This window comes from Pan troglodytes, chromosome 12 (assembly GCF_028858775.2).
Source record: "Pan troglodytes isolate AG18354 chromosome 12, NHGRI_mPanTro3-v2.0_pri, whole genome shotgun sequence".
Taxonomy (NCBI): domain Eukaryota; kingdom Metazoa; phylum Chordata; class Mammalia; order Primates; family Hominidae; genus Pan; species Pan troglodytes.
The window spans coordinates 14,891,353-14,906,923 of record NC_072410.2 but is presented as its reverse complement, the minus strand read 5'-3'; the positions used below and the strand labels follow the sequence as shown (position 1 = coordinate 14,906,923).

The 15,571-nt window shown below is 40.7% G+C and overlaps 1 long non-coding RNA gene across 1 annotated transcript in view; it reads right to left on the bottom strand.

The window, feature by feature from the left end:
- Positions 1-1,253, bottom strand: part of LOC107971387 (uncharacterized) — a 68,597-nt gene extending 67,344 nt beyond the window's left edge. Inside the window, exon 1 of the long non-coding RNA XR_001714342.2 lies at positions 1,099-1,253. This is a non-coding gene — a long non-coding RNA (uncharacterized LOC107971387). The remainder of the gene's footprint in view (positions 1-1,098) is intronic.
- Positions 1,254-15,571: the final 14,318 nt, after the last annotated feature.

Below are 15,571 nucleotides of genomic sequence, written 5' to 3'. Positions count from 1 at the left end.
TGGAGCCGAGAAGAGAAGCTGAGGTTAAAGAAACAGTGGAAGGTGTGGAGTTGGAGAGAGCTGTGGCAAGTGGCCTGCAGGAATAAAGAGAGGAGAGAAGAAAAAAAGAAAAAGCTTTACATGCTGTCCACATTAGGGATCAGCAGAATATAAAAGAGAGCCCAGCAAAGGAGACAAGAAGTAGATGTTGGAGACAAGAGGAAAAGACAAGAGGAAGGTGAGATTTTAATGAAGGGCGAGATTATCAAGGTTTCAAAACAAGACAAAGGAAAAAAACAGAAAAACTTTTAAAGAATTCCAGACAGGGAAAATGGAGCAGTGTACATTCCTAGGAGAGTTAACACAGTACCCTTCCTAATAGCTAAAGCTAGTGAGACCATCTCCACTTTTGGGAAGAACCAATGCCCAATCACTACTGCCTGGATGTGAGTAACAGCCTCAAAAGGCTACAGAGCACTCTGCTCCTTTTAGCTGCCAAATATTAGAACGCTTGATACAGATTCATCAACACAAGAAGAGAAATCTTTAAGTAAAATTCTTGCTATGCTGGCAATCAATATTTAGTGAATCTGAGCTCACTTTCAGTGTGTTTATAAAAGTGGAATTTGGCAAATGAAACAGATTCAGTACACCTAAATGTTTTTCCTTATTTATTCCCTAACTGTTCCAGGTTAAATTTTTCACTCTATAAATTTTTGGAATGTGCAACAGCCAACTTTATATCTAGCTAAAGGTAATCCAAAAATGACATGTATATGTAATTTGTTTTAAACAAGGAATTTGTGTTTTCTTAATCTGTGAACATATTACTATGATGATGATTAGGGTACCCAAACTGGCATCCCAAATCTCAGAATAGATATTATAAGATGAAACAACATTGATGTTAGCTCATGGCTGGGTTCCTGTGAGCACTGAGCCCTAAACTTAAATCTCTCTGATCCTTGATGGAAACTCTATAAGCTCTAAGCTCAGTCCACTTCTAGACCTTAGAGGATAAAGGAGTTGATTCAGAACCATGCAAAACACCCACTGAAAAATGTCAAGTTCTAAGAGAGAAAATCTTGTAATAAATGTATCAAATATGTGGGAACTCACAGGGTCTCTGGCTGCGGTGATTTCACTGATAATCTGGAGCAGGCTACAGGGCAACAGAACAGCTGATGGGCAGGCTATTGAGAGGTGAAGCCAGCTGGACTTTCTGGTTCGAGTGGGGACTTGGAGAACTTTTCTAGCTAGAGGATTGTAAACGCACCAATCAGCACTCTGTGTTTAGCTAAAGGATTGTAAACGCACCAATCAGCACTCTGTAAAAACGTACCAATCAGCACTCTGTAAAAAGGACCAATCTGTGCTCTGTAAAATGGACCAATCAGCCAGATGTGGGTGGGGCCAAATAAGGGAATAAAAGTTTGCCATCTGAGCCAGCAGCGGCAACCCCTTGGGTCCGTTTCCATGCTGTGGAAGCTTTCTTCTTTCACTCTTCACAATGAATCTTGCTGCTGCTCACTCCTTGGGTCTGCACTACCTTTATGAGCTGGGACACTTACCACGATGGTCTGTGGTTTTGCTCCTAAAATAAGAGAGACCACGAACCCACTGGAAGGAAGAAACTCTGGACACATTGAACATCTGAAGGAACAAATTCTGGACACACCATCTTTAAGAACTGTAACACTCACTGTTAGGGTCTGCGGCTTCATTCTTGAAGTCAGTGAGACCAAGAACCCACTGGAAGGAACCAATCCTGGACACACCATGGCTATCAGACTGTTCTCAGCCTGGTGTGGGTATGAAGTGCATTCCGCATTTTCCTTCACAGGAGTTCCTAGAGTATTTTTCTTCCAGCTCAGACTGAGATCCTGCCTTGCATATAGTCTAAGAAGTAAGGAAAAAAAATAAGGGATTCTACTCGGCAGAATAAAATTAGTGATTAGGAAGTAACCAGGACTGCTGGCTAAGCAGTGATGTTTATGTAAGTAGGAGGTAGCTGTACTGGTTGTTCTGTTTGTCTTTCTGCCTGTCTGTTCTTGACTCTGTTCTCCCTGCTCTGTGCCCTGTGAGGCTGAGCCCGCTCTACCCTGTCACCCAGGCTCTCCTGCTAATTGATGACTGGGGATCAGGGGGCAGGAGAAAAGTGGGCATGAGAAGCAGGGGGCGCCTTCCCCGCAAGTCCTCTGCATTGATCCTGTCTCTTCCTGGAGCTGGGCCTTCCTTGACTACAGCTGCTGCTGGGCAGAACTTACTCTGAGCTCCAGTTCCCACTGGGCTCCAGGGGCACTGTCCTCACCTCCCAGTGCTTCAGCCCAAGGGACATTAATTGCTGGCCTCCGGTTCCTCAACATCCTTTGTTTCTTCCTCAACCTACACACACTTCTATAACTAGAGGTTTCATTAGCTTCTTTTCATTTTAGCCCTCTAGGATGAATTCTATGTACCGCTAGGCACAGATGATCTCATGGATCAAGGGGTACTATTCAGTCTCCATCCTCAAGCAGCCCAGCAAAGAGAACTTTGGAATTACCAGGACAATGTTCCTTCTTCCCTAACTCCTAAAAGGAAGATATTCTTTCATGCTTAAGCAAAGTTACTCCTAGCTATGTGATGAAAGAGGAGAGAGAAAGGGAATAAGTTAGGGAGAGAAGAAAATTGCTGGTTTGCAGTTTGACTTGTGAAGCAAAATACTTTGAAACAGTATCAGGGTATGGTAGGAGTGAGTGGGCAAAGAGAGGAATGTTTTTAAGGCTTTTTGTAGACTCTGAAGCTAGACACTCTACATGAATTTTTAGAAAACCACACGAGTTTTCGCTTATTTATGTTGTTGATTTGTTTCTTTTTTGAACCATGCTTATATTACATGGGTTCTGAATATATAAGGGTTTCGTTTGGGATAATGACATCTTTCTCCCTCTATAGAAGCAAAGATTTTTCTGAATAAAATTAGGTTCCTCAAAGCCCCTCCCTCATCAACTCTCTATCCAGAAGTCCTCAAAGAAAAGATTCTATATTTGTTGTGGCTGTAGCAACTTACATGTCCTTATCATAACCCTTTCCAAATGAAGCATATGATGGTGCAGTGGATCTGCTCTATTCCAGGGTAGTTCATGGGCTTTAAATGCCAAGCTTGCAGTACCGATTTAGCAGGAATGCCATGACATTTAGCTGACAAAAGCTGAAGAAATTCACATCATTAGTCATCTCTTCCAGCATCACCTTAGGTTTAATTTCAGTCTCATCCATCACTCAATGCTTTCTTTGCTTCTCAATTTTTGACATCTGTCAGGAGGGACCTTATTCATTCACTTTTATAGGCAGTTATTTCCTAAGCTTTCGCCGTTATGGCCTCATTCTTCTAGGACTCTGGATGGCATCCTATAATTATCAACATCTGATTACCAATAATTTGTTGCTATTTCTTAATGCTTTTTTATTTTTTCTTTGTGCATGCATTTCTCCTATTGCTATTTAGTTTATGTTACAAGCAAAACTTTGGAGCTGAAAATAGCATTAAATCTCATATGCAAATCCACCCATTTACCCTCTTCAGTTATCATCAGAGAAACCCAGCATCAGACTAGTTAAATGACTTTCCCAAGATAAAACAGCAAATTATTGGAAAACATAGTGCTAGAACCTAGTCTTTCTATGTCCCAGACCAGGATAAAGACAAATCTCTGATACAGAACATTTTTTCACTTATTTTAGAGTTTTATTTATTATACCTGCATTTATTCCTTTAAAAGTGCAAACAACAAGACAAAAATGTGGAGAGCAAACCTCTGGTAGGTTTTTTTTTTTTTTTTGTATTCAGAGCACATACTTTGATCTTTTCATTTCCTATGAACTGTATTTAGAGTAAAAAGTAAACAGGTTGCCACATTTTGTCTCACCCATCTCAAACAGAAGTCACAGATCAAGTAAGTGATGGATTTGGGAACCAGAACAGACAGGATATCTGAAACATGTACTGAGAATTCTGGTAAACAAGTCAGTCTGTAGAAATGTATTGTGTAGCTATGAAAAGGGTGGCCAGTGCAATAAGTGCACAACTCTGTACTGGAGATGGAGATAGGAGAGGTTTGCAACAGTTCCTGTCTTTCAGGAGATTGGAGTATAAAGAACTACCACAACAATGTTTGTTATACCAATTTGAGAGCCAAAGAGCAAAAAGGCATGCACACACACACACACACACACACACATGTGCACCTGCATACACAACCTATGTAAATGAATGTATGTGAGTGGTAATAATATTTTTCCTAAAGAAAATGAGCTATTCTGTTTATATCATAAAGAGAGATTAAAGGGAAACAAATAATATTTAAGGTATCTAGCTGTGGATGTATTATAAACACATAGAAATGTAAACATAGACTCATGATTATTGCCATCTTCTTTGTGAGCTTCTATTGACCTAGTCCTGGGCCTGAATTTTTTCACTCTCCTCTCCACCCCCCTATACTCAGAGCATCATTCTTCAGGTTCTGATCACAGTGTTTCGATAATGGCTGAAGATGGCAATAAATTTTTAACTTCCAAACGCCTACCTGGATTTTCTTTATGAGATCTTAGTGAATAATAAAGAGAGACATAGAACAGGCTTTTGTCAAGACACTTACCTGTTATGCTACTATCTGAGGGTAATTCCATCCAAAAGACAGATGATGGCAGGAATTCCAAAGGACTAAGCCCTGATATTATTCCCACACATTTTTCTTGCCTCCTGCTCAATCCTTACAAACGGTTCATTTGCAAGGCTCTCCCTGGGTTGTACTAGTGAAGTCACTTCTTTTATTCTCTCTGCATCCACCGTCTACCCTTCCAACCCTCCGTTTATTCAGGAAGGCTCACTGGACGGACTGCATCATTGAGATCCCTTGCCTTCTGGTTTCTAGGTTTTCCAACCTATGGGAAGTTATTAGAAGACTAACTAAGGGCAGAAGATCAGAGGGAAGAAAATGAGTGAGGCCAGGATCAATATTTCCTTAGGTCCATCCCTGAAGAGTTGCCTTGGGCTGATGAGCCCTTTGATGAAGGTGATTGCTCTTCTCAACATGGTCCTCTTTATAAACTCTCTTCATAACCTTTCCAATAACTGCTCCCTTCTCTCAGCCCTTTGAGACTAAGAGTGGTTACATTTCCACCAACACTAGTTTCAAGCTACTGCACTATCTCTTGAAGTATACCTACTTCCTGCTCACACTGTTGTGAACAGTGCCTTACTAAACCTACCTCAAATTACCCTAGAGTATGTTATCTGTATCTTGCTAGGGCCCTGACAAATACACTTATCTTAAACGATGTAGTCTCCATACCAAAAGGTCGTTGCTTCTCTAATTTTGTAGCTTTGACAATTCCTCAGGAAGTTTAGAGAGCTACTTTATGCTGATGGCTGGGAGAGTCTGTGAATTTCTTCTGTTTGGGCTCCCCTGGGGGAGAAATAACTCTGTAAACAACCACCACAGGACCACTCCAGTGCACTGTCAATCTAAACATTTGCAGGCAAATGAGTGATCAGCCAATTTTAGAAAGTGCTGAATCTTATGTTTAAAAGGTGAGTGAGTAGATGCAGACAAACACTAAGAATATGTTTCTATTTTCTTATAGACTTTAGTTGGTTCAGAGGTTTAAAGGCAAGTCTTTAGAAATCACTCCCTTAATAAGTCAATAGAACTATCTTGTTGACAAAGGTTTAGTGACATCTTGAGTAATGAGGAACCTATAAAAGCTGACTGGTCCATCTCTTCTGACAATGTGCTTAAGGGAGTTCTGAGAATTCTGCACCATCCTTCCATTTTGGCTATTTGCTTGACGGTGATAGGGCAGGATGGCAATGGGATTTAGCTACAGGTTCCTTAAAATGAGCTAAAGTAAATAAAGTCCCACTACTGGAAATAAGGGATAATGGTGAGGCTTTTATTTCAATTGCCGCCACTGGTGGACTGAGTAACTCTTTGTGGAAGAGTCTATCAAAGGTAGAGATGTTCCTCCTCTGAAAGAATCCTAAGAAAATGAATATGGTGTCTTGGCTAGGTTTTCTGATTATCTATCTTGATAGAAATGATGGCAGAATATGCCAATTAAGTCAGCATGTGGTACAATTTTTTGTACGCTTTTCAATTAGGAAATTTATTTTAACCTACCAACATTTTTAGTACCCAGGAAACTTATGGAAGGAATTCCATCATGAATCATTATGGGCAGAATTACATGATAACTACTTTCTAGAATAATAGCATTTCTGGATGGGGTACAGTGGCTCATGTCTGTAATCCTAGCACTTTGGGAGGCCAAGGTGGGCGAATCACTTGAGGTCAGGAGTTGGAGACCAGTCTGGCCAACATGGCGAAACAGTCACTACTAAAAATACAAAAATTAGCTGGGCATGGTGTTGGGTGCCTGTAATCCTACTTGGGAGGCTGAGGCAGGAGAATCACCTGAACCCAGGAGGTGGAGTTGCAGTGAGCTGAGATCACGCCACTGCTCTCCAGACTGGGTGGCAGAGTGAGACTCCATCTCAAAAATTAAAAAATAAAAAATAAAATACTAGCACTTTAAAAATAAATCAAGGCACTCTATTTGTGGATAGGCACTGTTGACGTTTGGGTGGCTTGAATGAAATGTTGGATACCTCGTCTACAAACAACACAATACACAAATCAGTGAAAATCCATACAATTTAATTTGATTATCTGAAGAAGATCAGGGAGTTCTTCTACATCAATATTTCCAGTGGGCAATTTGAAGAGACAAACAATCTCAAATATGAGCATTTCACATTGCTCCCTTGAATTCCAGGAAAGTTTTTATTTTGCCATTAAATGTAAGAACCCAGGGCTGTGCGCGGTGGCTCATGCCTGTAATCCTAGCACTTTGGGAGGCCAACGCAGGCGGATCACGAGGTCAGGAGATTGGGACCAACCTGGCAAACAGGGTGAAACCCTGTCTCTACTAAAAATACAAAATACAAAAAAAATCAGCCGGGCATGGGGGCGGGCGCCTGTGGTCCCAGCTACTCCGGAGGCTGACGCAGGAGAATGCCGTGAACCCGGGAGGCGGAGCTTGCAGAGAGCCGAGATCGCGCCACTGCACTCCAGCCTGGGCTACAGAGCAAGACTCCGTCTCAAAAAAAAAAAACCAAAAAAAAACAACAACAAAAAAACCCCAGTTTTTCCATGGAGTGATAGAATTTAATTGATGAGCTTGACAAGCTTAATTACAGAAGGGAGAGCGCCAAAATACATGTGAGTACTAAGGATTATGACATCAAGGCTGTAGATTTGATGATGGAAATGTTCAGTTTCATTATTTTAAAAAGGAATCATTTGTGGTGGGCATGGTGTGTGTGTGTGTGTGTGTGTGTGTGAATGGATACCTTTATCCACTCATCCTTGATGGACACCGGTTGATTCCCTGTCTTGGCTATTGTGAATAGTGCTACAGTGAGCATGGGAGTGAGAGGTGACAGCGTGCTGGCTGTCCTCACAGCCCTTGCTCGCTCTCGGCGCCTCCTCTGCCTGGGCTCCCAGTTTGGCGGCACTTGAGGAGCCCTTCAGCCCACTGCTGCACTGGGAGCCCCTTTCTGGGCTGGCCAAGGCCTGACCCGGCTCCCTCAGCTTGCAGGGAGGTGTGGAGGGAGACGCGCGAGCGGGAACCCGGGCTGCGCGCGGCGCTTGCGGGCCAGCTGGAGTTCCGGGTGGGCGTGGGCTTGGCGGGCCCGCACTCGGAGCAGCCGGCCGGCCCTGCCGGCCCCGGGCAATGAGGGGCTTAGCACCCGGGCCAGCGGCTGCAGAGGGTGTACTGGGTCCCCCAGCAGTGCCGGCCCACCGGCGCTGCGCTCGATTTCTCGCCGGGCCTTAGCTGCCTTCCCGCCGGGCAGGGCTCAGGACCTGCAGCCCGCCATGCCTGAGCCTCCCACCCCCTCCGTGGGCTCCTGTGCCTCTGGAGCTTCCCCGACGAGCGCCGCCCCGTGCTCCGGGGGTCCCATCGACCACCCAAGGGCTGAGGAGTGCGGGCGCACGGGGCGGGGCTGGCAGGCAGCTCCACCTGCAGCCCCGGTGCGGGATCCACTGGGTGAAGCCAGCTGGGCTCCTGAGTCTGGTGGAGACGTGAGGAACCTTTGTATCTAGCTCAGGGGTTGTAAACGCACCAATCAGCGCCCTGTCAAAACAGACCACTGGGCTCTACCAATCAGCAGGATGTGGGTAGGGCCAGATAAGAGACTAAAAGCAGGCTGCCCCAGCCAGCATTGGCAACCCGCTGGAGTCCCTTTCCACACTGTGGAAGCTTTGTTCTTTCGCTCTTTGCAATAAATCCTGCTGCTGCTCACTCTATGGGTCCACACTGCCTTTATGAGCTGTAACACTCACCATGAAGGTCTGCAGCTTCACTCCTGCCTGAGCCAGCGAGAGCAGGAACCCACCAGAAGGAAGAAACTCCAAACACATCCGAACATCAGAAGGAACAAACTCCAGACGCGCCACCTTAAGAGCTGTAACACTCACCGCGAGGGCCCGCGGCTTCGTTCTTGAAGTCAGTGAGACCAAGAACCCACCAATTCCGGACACAGAAGCGCAGGTGTCTCTTCAAGATTCTGATTTCATTTCCTTTGGATGTATACCCAGCAGTGGGATTTGTGTTCACAAGGTAATTCTATTTTTAGTTTTTGGAGGAACCTGCATACTGTTTTCCATAATGGCTGTGCAAATTTACATTCTCACCAACAATGTATAAAAGTTTCCCTTTCTCCACACCCCAACACTTGTTACCCTTTGTCTTTTTGGTGATAGCCTTTCCAGCAAGTATGAGGTGACATCACATTTTAGTTTTAATTTGCATTTCTCTGATGATAGTGATGTTGAGCATCTTTTTATATACCTATTAGCCATTTGTATGTCTTCTTTTGAGAAATAACTATTTAGAGCAATCTTTTAACCAGAAGGGCAGTGATGTTCTCTTTGTGAGGTCAGTATTTCTGACCAGTGGGAGAATGGGAAGAACATTCTAATCATTTAAGGTAGAAATAATACATTTCTGCTGGGAAACAAAGCTAAAATATATATTCCCTGATGTATGGAAACATAGATAAATGACTATTTTTCTTTAACAAAACTGTCTTCCTTGCTCTCTTGTATCGCTCCTTCTTAATAGCCAGGGTTCAGGTAGACGCTGATCTGTTGATCTTCCTTTCACATTCCCTCCCTGATCACCCATGAGGCTCCAAGCTCTTCTCCATTTGTTGTGTTTACTTAACCAAAAGCAACAAGGTACTTAGCAGTAGAAAATGTCCCAGCATTTATTAGTATCCCTTCTCTTTGGGGAGAATTATGCTCTTAAATTGGATTTTGACCTCTTTAACATATGAACAGCTTTTTCTTTTTTAAAATAAATGAATATTTGGCCTTGTGAAAGAAAAACATAACAGAAATGAAATGGCTTCAGAAACACATGCAGTCATTGGTTTCTCTGCATAATAGATACATCTAGAATTAGCAGAGTGAGTACCTACAGCACTAATTGATGTGAAACCCAAGGAAAGGACAATAGGATTTTTAATTCTAGGGTTTTTCAGTTGGGAGTCTAGGCCATGGAAATAGTGTAGAATTGAGTAATATCACACAAGTATTTCCTCTTGCCTCCCAACTAGAATATGATCATAATCAGAGAACCAAGACAGCAGTCATAGATGCACTAAGGAACCCTAAGAAAAAAATGGGGATTTGATTGGGAATGTGGTTCCATATTAGGTGCTTACTTGGAAATGCTCAATGATTAATTATTATAAGTTTGGACAAGGTCAAGTTTAGCCAAGAACTTCCTCTTAGGAAGAAGAGGAAGGTGTTGGATATGGAAGGTATTTCAAAGAGACGTCTGTTGCTGGGAATCTTACTTTGCCAGTCTTTATAGTGTGTATGTGTGTGTGTTTAAATTAGTTGTTACTCAAATGTTGACGTTCATTTTTTGAAACCTAAGTTATTCAGAAAAAGTACCAAGAAGAGAGCAAAAAGAGAAAATCATCTCAAGTCCCACAACTCAGAATAGTCACTGGTGGTATTGCATAAACACATGTCTACATCACCTATCTGTGCATATTTAAAAGTGGAAGCATAGCTAGCTTGATAGATAAATAAATAGAAAAAAATTAAATTTTATTGGACTATATATATTTCTTTTAGTAAAAATCTGTTGCATTTAATTTTACTTGAAACTGGCAGAAAAAATAGTGCTTGATATTTATAGAAGAAAAATAATTTGATAGGGCATTACAAACAACACTAAACTTCAGATAAATACTTATTTTTCAAAAACGGTATTTATTTTTAAGCAATCTATTTAAGGTGCAGTATAGTTTAATGAAAAGATACTATGAAACCATATTTCACATTTGTCTGACACCCTCAACTAATGTAAGTTATGTCTTGCTCATGTTTTTAATCTACAACCTAGAATAGCGTTTCTCAAACTTTTTGGTCTTCGCACCCCTTTACACTCTTGAAAATTATTGAGAACGAGAGAGAGCTTTTGTTTATACTGCTTATATTTGACTATATTTACCATATCAGAAGCTTACACAGAACACTTTATATATATATATTTATATATGTTATATATATTTATATATATTTATAGATATTATACATTTATATATTATATATATTTTTATATATTATATATTATATATTTTTATATATTATATATTTTTATATATAATATATTATATAATAATATATTATATATTTATATATATAAATTATATATATAAATTATATATATATATATTTAATGCTGCCTTAATAAAATGGAGCTGGATTCTCTCATCTCTGAATTCAGTCTGTTTCAATGTGTTGTTCTGGTGGAAGTATAGGAAGAAAATCCATCTTTCCCCAGATATGTACTTGCAAAAGAGCTGTATTATAATACCTTTTCAGATAATTAGCATTCCTCTTTGATACCATACGAAAGTGTGACAAGTGGGAATTTCTTAAAAGTGGTTGCAGTGTGGAATCTAAAGACAATGAACTTTTTCTCCTGTGACATTAAAAGTAGGTCTATCTTGCACTTTGAATGGATCTTTTCTCATGCTTGATTTTGTGTTATCAAGCAGGGCTTATTTGGAAAGATTGTTCACTGAATTATATCGTATCTTCTCAATGTCGACACATTTCACTATATAATGTCATTGTATTAGTCTGTTCTCATGCTGCTAATAAAGACATATCCAAGACAGGGTAATTTATAAAGGAGAGAGATGTAATTGACTCACAGTTCCACGTGGCTGGGGAGGCCTCACAATCATGGTGGAAGGCGAAGCAGGAGCAAAGGCACCTCTTACCTGGCGGTAGGCAAGAGAAAGAGCATATGCAGGGGAACTCCCCTTTATAAAACCATCAGACCTGGTGAGACTTACTCACTATTACAAGAACAGCATGAGAAAGACATGCCCCCATGACTCAATGACCTCCCACCGTGTCCCTCCCACAACACGTGGGAATTATGAGAGCTACAATTTCAAATAAGATTTGGGTGGGGACCCAGCCAAACCATAACAGCCATCAAATCACATTTGTTATTATCACCACTGATTTACACAGAAAAGTCTTTTAATATTGAAAATGTGAAAAGCTCATGGTGGCAAACACAAATTTTCCTAAATTTTAATTTTCACATAAAAGTTTGCATTATATCACTTGCAACAAAGATTGCCAGCTATTTTCTTTAAAGCAATGGTTTTACTTTGGTTATTTGTAAGAAAGTGTTGGCCAAATACCCAAGTTTGAAAAACCGTAGTTTGTGTGTTCATAATTTTTCAAGTGAAGGTGGTGTTTCATGAAAAATTCAGCTAGTTCAGCTTGCAATTCAAACAATCACAGCTTTTTGATTGTTTTCTCAGGATACTCTTCCTACTTTCATACCTCCCACTTCATCAGACAGAATAATGACAAAATTCTATGTAAACGTTGAAACTTAATATAATTCATATTTATTGCCTCACTCAAGATATGAATAAAACTGGACTTATTTTATTTAAATAAAGACAGAGTCCTTAGTCACCCAGGCTAGAGTGCAGTGGTGTGATCATAGCTCACTGCAGGCTCCAATTCCTGGGCTCCAAGGATCGTCCCACCTCAGTCTCCACCTCAGCTGGGACTACAGGCATGCACCACCATGTCAAACCTTTTTATTTTATTCTGATATTTGTAGAAGTGAGGTCTCCTTATCTTGCCCATGCTGGTCTCTAACTCCTGGGTTCAAGAAATCTTCCCACCTCAGCCTCCCAGAGTGCTGGGATAACACGGATAGCCAGTGCACCTGGCCTGAAACCAGACTTTTCTAATTTTGTTTCCTGTGAACGTGTGATAAGGAATACAATAAGTACTAGCACAGTTTTATGTGACTGTCTTGATATGGCTGGGGTCGCCTGCAGTTGACCACTATTGCTTTTGTACCATCAATTCAAATGTTAACTCAGTTAAAAAGGAAAATTAAGTTTAAGTACTAAGATGAAAAGGGGTTAGGCCTTAAGGACACATGGAAATGGTCTTGGGGATCCCCCAGAAAATGTAGGGACCACACTTTGAAAACCACTGGCCTAGAACCGTGATTCTTATCTCCAAAGTTACATTGTCTTTTCCTCAAAATGTTACAATTTTCCAATGTTTTCCAGCACTGTTACTTTGCAGACAATTATTTTCTGTATTTATTTTTTCTATACCTCTTGGATCCATTTTTTTTGCATCTCCTCTTCATCACCTCCTTATTTATTTTGTATTAATTAACATCAAAACTATTTACCTATAAGCCTAGTTTTCCACTTTAGTCCAGTTCTCTCTGGTTTGAGAAATATTAGCACAATTTCTCAGGATTTTGTTATATCAGCTTCTTTCCTCATTCTTATTCTGGGAGAAGGTGACAGAGGAGTGGGCAGGAATTTCTAGGCTGTGCAATCATGCAATAATTTTATGTTTGTTTCTGTGGCTCTAACTTTTAAAAGTGATAACATTATATCTAATTTTCTTGCCTGTTGTCACTAATGAGTATATTTTTGCTGACACTTTTACTGCGTTACTTTTTCCCTCTTATTACTATTATTATTAATAAATTGGATCCTGCTATGTTGCCCAGGCTGGACTTGAACTCCTGGGCTCAAGTTGTCCTACCACCTCAGCCTCTGTAGTAACTGGTATTATAGATGCACACTCAGCTTTTGCCCTCTTATTAATATTTATGACATTAGATATTAGGAAATAATTTGCACTTCAGGGTTACCTCATCATATTATTTGCCTGTTAGTATTTAGTAGGCTGCTACCCTTGACTTACACTCTAGGTATATGTGTCCAGTTCCAGGACCATTTACTTGATGAGATGCTCAGGAATTTTTAGTGTTTGTCAACTACAGTAGTTGGTTTCTTTCTATGTTTCTACTGACTTGTTTCAATACTTATCTACAAAGAGAATTGCATTGGCTCCTTTTTTAAAGTTGCCTTATTTTGGAAAATACTTGTAAAACTTTACAACTTATTTCTGTTGGATTTTTCAGTTGAGATAAATGTCTAAAGCTGTGAATATGAGAGCTATGAATGAGATCTTCTTCCATGAGGCTTTGGGATTCCCTTTATGCTGCAAAAAGTTAAACCTTCCCTATGAAGGATCCATACACAAACAGATCCCAGGAAGGGTTGTGCATGGTCTGATACAGCTGAAAACTGCAGATTATACTCAAGAGCTTTGATAGGGTCTCAGCAGGAGTGAATCCAAGTTTTGTGAGATCCAGAGCTTGTTAAGTTTGGGATCCTTTGTGTAAAGAAAAAATATAGCATAATACATTTGAAAATAGGTACAGGGCCTTGGAAGTAGCCCATGCAACTGAGCAGCCCTGAAGCTTGCACTTCATTGACTTTGTAAAGCTACTTCTAGGGTCCCGTGGAAATGTTTTCCAAGCAAACTCAGACTTAAACTTGTCTTCACACAGAATTTGCCAAGTCTGGCAGTGTTTTAGCAGACTTGGACCTATGCATGTGTGGGCTCTGAACTTAGTTGCGTTACTCTGCACTTACAATCTGTGACATTCTGGTGTGTTTATGCCAAATAAACTGCAGCCTTCCAGTGGCCCTGCTTTGTGTTACTTGGCTTCTTCTCTGGTTTTATGATTAATCTCTTATTTACCTCTGGGGTTGACTCAATTTACTTGTCTAGGATCTAGACATTGTTCTTGGCTTTTGCATCTCCAATTGTTCCATCAGCTTTACTCTTTCCTCTTATTTCATATGGGAACCACTGGCCTGGACCACAACACTGACATTGAAGATGGCAGTTTGTATTAATTCTTTCTACAATCTCCTAACACGTCAGATATTAATCCTCTGGTTACAAATGCTGGCTCAGATTAAGAGTCCTAGTTCACCTCATCTGCTTTGTGCAGTGTGATATGGGCTTTTGGCTAGAAATCAAGCCCTACTGTTAAAACCACATCCTGGGTAGGACCCAACCTAATTCATACTTCTCACCCCTCTCCGATCTTGTAGTAAGGTTGAGCTTGCCTTGAGGTAAAGCCCAGAGATTAGTGACCAGAAGTTCCATCTTCATACCACAACCATTAATGAAGTTTCATATAAATAGCACAGCCTTTTAACACACTTCGTCTTGGATATGTCTTTTATGATAACACACCTTAGTTTCCCTGCCATGTATAATCGAGAACACTTAGTGCTAGACAATAAGAAAAGCTATGATAATTTTTGAGTCATATTATCATGAATTTGAGATTGGCATACTTTTCTCCAGTTATTTTTCATCTTATGAAATTTGAGAAGCAGAGAGTTGGTATGATCCTCCACTGCAGAGCAGAGGTTGACTTGCATGACGGTTAATTTTATCTGCCAACTTGGCTGGGCCACAGAGTGCCCAAATATTTTCACAAACATTACCCTGGATGTTTCTACATGGGTGTTTTTGGATGACACTAATGTTTAAATTGGTAGAGTGAATAAAGCAGATTGCTCTCATAATGTTGGTGGGCTCCATTCAATCAGTTGAAGCCTTGAATAGAACAAAATGCAAACCCTCCCCCACTCCAAGTAAGTGAGATCTTCCTGCTGAGGGCCTCCAAGTGGGAACCTTAGATCTTCCCAGTTCTGTGGTAGTTGGTGAACTACTACTCGAAGTGGGGCATGAGCTCTGCAGATTTTGGACTTGCCAGCCTCCTCCACAACCATATAAGCTAATTCCTTATCATAAATCTCTATCTGTCTCTATTTCCATCTTTGTCTCTATTTTTATCTCTATCTCTATCTCTGTTTCTGTCTGTCTGTCTCTACCTCTATCTCTGTCTCTGTTTCTGTCGCTGTCTGTCTCTACCTCTAGCTCTATCTCTAACTATCTCTATCTCTATCTCTATCTCTATCTCTATCTATCTCCATGTCCCATTGGATCTGTTTCTCTGGAGAAGCCTGACTAATATGACTTGTTAAATCATTCTGCAAACACAGAAAGTGGCACATTTCCAGGTTGGCAAATAAAAATTTCTACCTACCTGTTATAGAAAGTATATTTATTTTAAAGTTTACTTC